Here is a 5,626-nt window from a genome sequence, read left to right as displayed (position 1 = left end):
CGTAATGCCTTAATTTTGTTTTAAAAAAATTATACTATGAGATTATCAAGATGATAAGTTATACCAATCGTGTTGAGTTCAAGTTTTAGTAGTATTTTCCCTTTAAATATAAAAAGGAGATTTAAAAAAATAGTTGGACATATGAAAGAAAATTTCTTAATCTATATGTGTGCGTGTGTTAAATTAATTATCGTTTTACATTTAAAATAAAAGATATAGTCAGAGACAGATTTACACGAGAAAAAAACGAAATACTTATTCCCATTAATAAATATATATTAATTAATATATTTTGTTCTTATTATTATATCATTTTTGTTCCATTAAAATTTAGGATAATTTATTTAAATAAATTGATTGAACATTAAAATTATATACATGTTATAAATTTAAATTGGTTACATGTCTATTTTAAATAATTTTATATAAATCAAATTATATCAATATATATAAATTAAATCAATTGAATTTAATTTATATTTTATACTAAATCAAAACAACTCAATTCAATTTATTAAATAAAATTAAACTTTTCTAATAAATCAAAATAAATAAATTCAGTTTACGTCCTTTTATATCATCGAGTATAAATAGAATGAAAATGATTTGATTTACACTTTCTTTCAGGGTTGTCGGTGGACAAAAGCAAAAAGATCCGAGAGCAAAAGACGAAATTTGCAAACAAGATAGGACCCACTCTTTCGTTCTTTTACTGTTGCTAATAAGATATGAAAAAGTCTAAGAATGAGTAGATTTTATAATTTTTAGTTATTAATTATTTATTAATAATATTTTTAATGATATAAAATTATATTTAATAATATAAAATTATTTAAATACTAGTTAAATTTTAATAAAAGTACTAATTTCTTAAACCTTTTCAAATACTATTTTTACATCTATTTTTCTTCCCTCTCTCTAATATTAATATATAGATATTTAATTATTTATCATATTATTAATTTTCACCATCAAAATTTGTATATCAAACCTTATCTCTCTCTCGAACACAGGTTATGATAACTATTTAATCTTAACATTTTTATCTAATTTTTTAAATACATTAAATGTGTAGTTATATTCTTTTGGTTTCGAATTTAAAATTCAAATTCTATTATTTTCAGAACTCAACTATTTAAAAAAAAAAATTATTATTGAGTCGTAATAGACTTTTATATAGACTTAAACATGTGATAGTTATGTTGTTTAATTTATGCGATGATTTTATTATTTGCGAGATGATTATATTGTTTGTATTGAATTTTTAATTTACGTGTTTATTAAGTTATATAATAATATTACATATTTATGAAAATCTACGAGTAGGATTGGATACGTACGGATTGATCACAGATAGGATTAAAGTTGAGTTATTCTCAATACGCGAATAGGATAAGGATAAATTTTAGTAATAAATTCAACTCACATAGAGTTAGAGTTGAGTTTAAACTCTATCTTATTCTATGCATTATCATCCCTAAAACAGGTTGACATATGATGGGGACAGTTTCATGCATGGTGGACATGATTTGTAAGAGAAAATAAAAAATTTAAATGCGACTAGATTATAATTAACAAATTAGGAGATGTAAATTTACGTTTATTCTACAATTCTTTCTCCTATTTTTTTTAAGTTAGTTTAAGAAAATTTTATCATTTATTCTTTTTTCTATTAAAATTTTTTAAAATAAAAAAACCATAAAAAATAAAAAAGAGAAATTTTTTATTAACTTTTTTTAAATAAAATTAGAAAAAAAAGAATACCATAAAAACGAGAATAAAAAAGAAAGCAGAGGGAGAATCTACAAAATCAACATAAATTTACAGACTAATTATTTTTGTGAAAGTGATAATGAGTAATATATTTAAATATTATATTTTTTTAATTATAGAAGATATACAAATCAAAAGATCGAATTTCTATACTCAAAATTAAATGATGACAAATTTAAAATTAATACCCTAATAGTTCATAATAAAAAAATACTATTGTCAATCAAATATATATCATAGAAAGTGTTGCCTAACTTATTATTTATATTCGCTTACATTTAAATTTTTATTTTTTTTTATAAATCGCCCTACCACATATGAAATCGTCTCCATCATATGTTAACTTGCCCTTTTATTTTATGCCTTTTTTTTTAATATTTTTCATTTTTGCAGTATTAATCACTATCTCCATTTTCCGTTTTTTTTTTCTTCTTCTAATTTTTTACAAATTACTGATAATATCTTTTTCATGTCTTTAATATACCCGTAAAATATATAGTTATATGATTATATCACAATGACGCATTATATCAAATATCAACCAATATTAAAAAATTCAGTCATAATTTGGCTTGGGACGTATAAGTTTTATCTCCATATTTTATAATTCATCTTCCACAATTGATGTGTACATTATTTTTATTCACCTTCCAAAATTGATGTGTACACTATTTTTATTCACCAAATCATGATCACATGTATTATTTAATATAAATCTCAATAATTATAGAAATTAAAATATCATATTCCAACCAGATACAGTGACACACATGAACATCTTTTTAAATAATAATTATTAATTATTAACAAAAGCACTCTTTAAATTTTTTACTAACAAAAAAATAGTTAGAATATTTTAAACTGCAATAAAAAATATAATTTTTTATAAGTGACAAATAATTTATATATTCTTACAAATCACTAGTATATTTGATACGAAATTTTATAAGAATATTTAAATAATTATTTAACAAATACATAAAAAATATTTTTTATATTTTTAAAAATAGCTTAAACTAAAATTTTATTTCTAGAATTTTTAAAAATATTTTTTGCTATTGACAAAAATATCTAGTGTAAAATTAATAAATTAAAAAAAATCATATTTTTTAATTATGATTGGAAAAAAGTCCATCTAATTCGATTTTAAAAAAATATAGATTTATGGAGACTCCCTTTTTGTTTATAAGTTGGAGAGAGGATTCAGAGATTTAGAGTGTGTTTGAAAATTTTATGTCTTCAATTTTATCAAGAGTTAAAATTCTTTTCCATAATTTGTTAGTAAAAAATCATGCAAAATTCAATTCTAATTAGAATTTAATTCTCATATTTTAGTTTAAATCAAATCTATGATCTGATTTTTAATTCTATTCTTATGAGTTCTAATATTATAAAAATTATCCTCAGTAAAAAAAATTAATGATAATAATAGGAGGACAAAATAATCATTTCAAATATATTCTACATGATTTATTTCAATTCTATTCTTTTGGTTCCTAATCAAAATATCTTCTCTAGAATTTAGTTTAATTCAATTCTCTCAAGAATTTTATTTAACTCTAACTTATTAAAAGTTTTTAAACACACTCTTACAGAGACTCCTTCTAGTGTTAAAACTTAATTAAAACTAACATAGGTTAATGAGTGCTTTAAAATTATTAATTAGCAAGCATCTTAAAAATACTAATTAAATAATTGGATCATCCATAATGAGTTTTAATAAACAAATATTGTGGAAATAGATTAACATGGCAAGAATAAATAACAACAGTCAAGATATTATTTTTCTTTTTTATTTCCTCATATATTTTTATAAATTTTCATGTGGATTTTATTAGAACCGTATTTTTTAAGATAGATTCTGTCTAATTTTTTTTGGACATTATGTTTTGTTCTCTGCCTACCTACAGTAATGTTGCATGTCTTCATTTGACACTTTCTTTTGATTAGACCTAGGGATGGCAATACCACTCGAATCTGCGAGTATTCATTCCATTCCTATTCATTTGGGGCGGATTTTTAGTGGGGCAAATTTTTGGGAGGGCGGGTCGGGGTCGGGTTTAGGCCCTATCCACCCCGCTATATATATAATATATATTATTTTAATATATAATATGTATAATATATATAAAATAATTAGTAAATAATTAATAATATTGTATCATATTTAAATTTTTACTTTAATTTATGTTATGTATGTGATAATAGTTATATAAATTTTGAAATTTCTAATTTATTTATTGGATTTTAATAATTATAGGGGCAGGTAGGAGCGGAACAGATACCCGCAAGAGCAGGTTAGGATTCAGCATTTTACTATCTACAGATAGAAGTGGGACGAATTCTATACAGATTGGTGTACAGCGAAGCGAGATCAGGTAGAACAAAAATCTGCGTTGCCACCTCTAATTAGACCCATTCGAAATTGATCTGCTACTTGCTAAATAGGAGTACCATCCTACCTATTTCTTTAATAGAAATGGGAAAAAGCAAACTAAATGATGACTCAAATAAACGCAAAGGGTTGTAAAATAAATAAAGGAAAAATTTAGGGCCAGCAATTTTATTGAATTTTGGCAGCATGTAACCAGCAAAAAAAAGTGAGTTATTGGATAAAATTTCACACCAATCTCACACCATCAAATCATTATTGATGATTAGTTGATGGCTAACAATCACAAAAATTGTTAGCCCTAGCATTGCTCATAAATAAATAAATATAAAAAAATAATATAAAATAAAAAATATAAATAAAAAATTTTAATATTAATATTTATCAATATTATTATCTTAATATAATAAAGATAATATATATATATATAATATGTTATAGCTTATATATAAAAAGAAAAAAGTGTTTTATATGCTTTTTAATTTTAATAAGGACGCAACAATGGGGTTGGATATGGTTACGGAGAACATAGGTATTTTACAGCTGTGTAGTGTCAGATTAACACAAATCGGACTATGCGAATTCATACATGTTTATCTGACGTTTTTTTATTTTTTTCCCAACCAAACGTAATCTAAATAAATTGTTTATGACACGTGTTGGTTCCACAAATTTGGAGAATAGAAGATAAGTGTGCTGGAATCTTGCAGCGCTAAACATACTATTTATCAAGAATATGTGTCTCCTATCATTCCACGTGGGTTGGAAAGGTCAAACATTAGTTAAAAAAAATTCTCCCTTGTTGTCCTCATTTGATAACATAACGGGATGAAACTAAAGATATTTTTAGAGGCCATGAAATCAGAGATTTTTTTTAATAAAATATAACAATTTTAATTTTTAAAATAAATTAAAGAGATATTATTTTTTTAATCTTTGTGTGTTATCATCAAGTTCGCCTAACATGTACATAAATTTTTACAAAGATCGCCTGTGAATTCTGTGAACTTGCTTAAGTTCGCCGCACCCCTTCCATCCTTTTTACCACATCTATGTCATGGCAAAATAGATTGGGACATCCCAACAATTCAATTTTAGATTCAATGTAGAAAGATTTTCCTTTCATTACATATAATAATGGCAATATGATTTGCGAACCCTGCCACTTAGCTAAACAGAAAAAACTCTCTTTTTCTTTAAGCAATTCAACTAGTGATTCAGTTTTTGATCTCATTCATAGAGACATTTAGGGACCCTTATCAATAACATCTAATAAGGTCACAAATATTTTCTTATAATAATGAATGACCATTGTAATTTTACTTGGGTTCAATTTATGAAGGCAAAATCAGAAGTGCCCACTTTGCTGCAAAATTTTGTTAAATTGATAGAGACTCAATTTTCTAAAACCATTAAATGCATCAGGTCTGATATGGCCTTGAATTCAATTTGATTAATTTC

Source organism: Arachis duranensis, chromosome 3 (genome assembly GCF_000817695.3).
Source record: "Arachis duranensis cultivar V14167 chromosome 3, aradu.V14167.gnm2.J7QH, whole genome shotgun sequence".
Classification (NCBI taxonomy): Eukaryota; Viridiplantae; Streptophyta; class Magnoliopsida; order Fabales; family Fabaceae; genus Arachis; species Arachis duranensis.
This window is presented reverse-complemented; position numbering follows the sequence as displayed.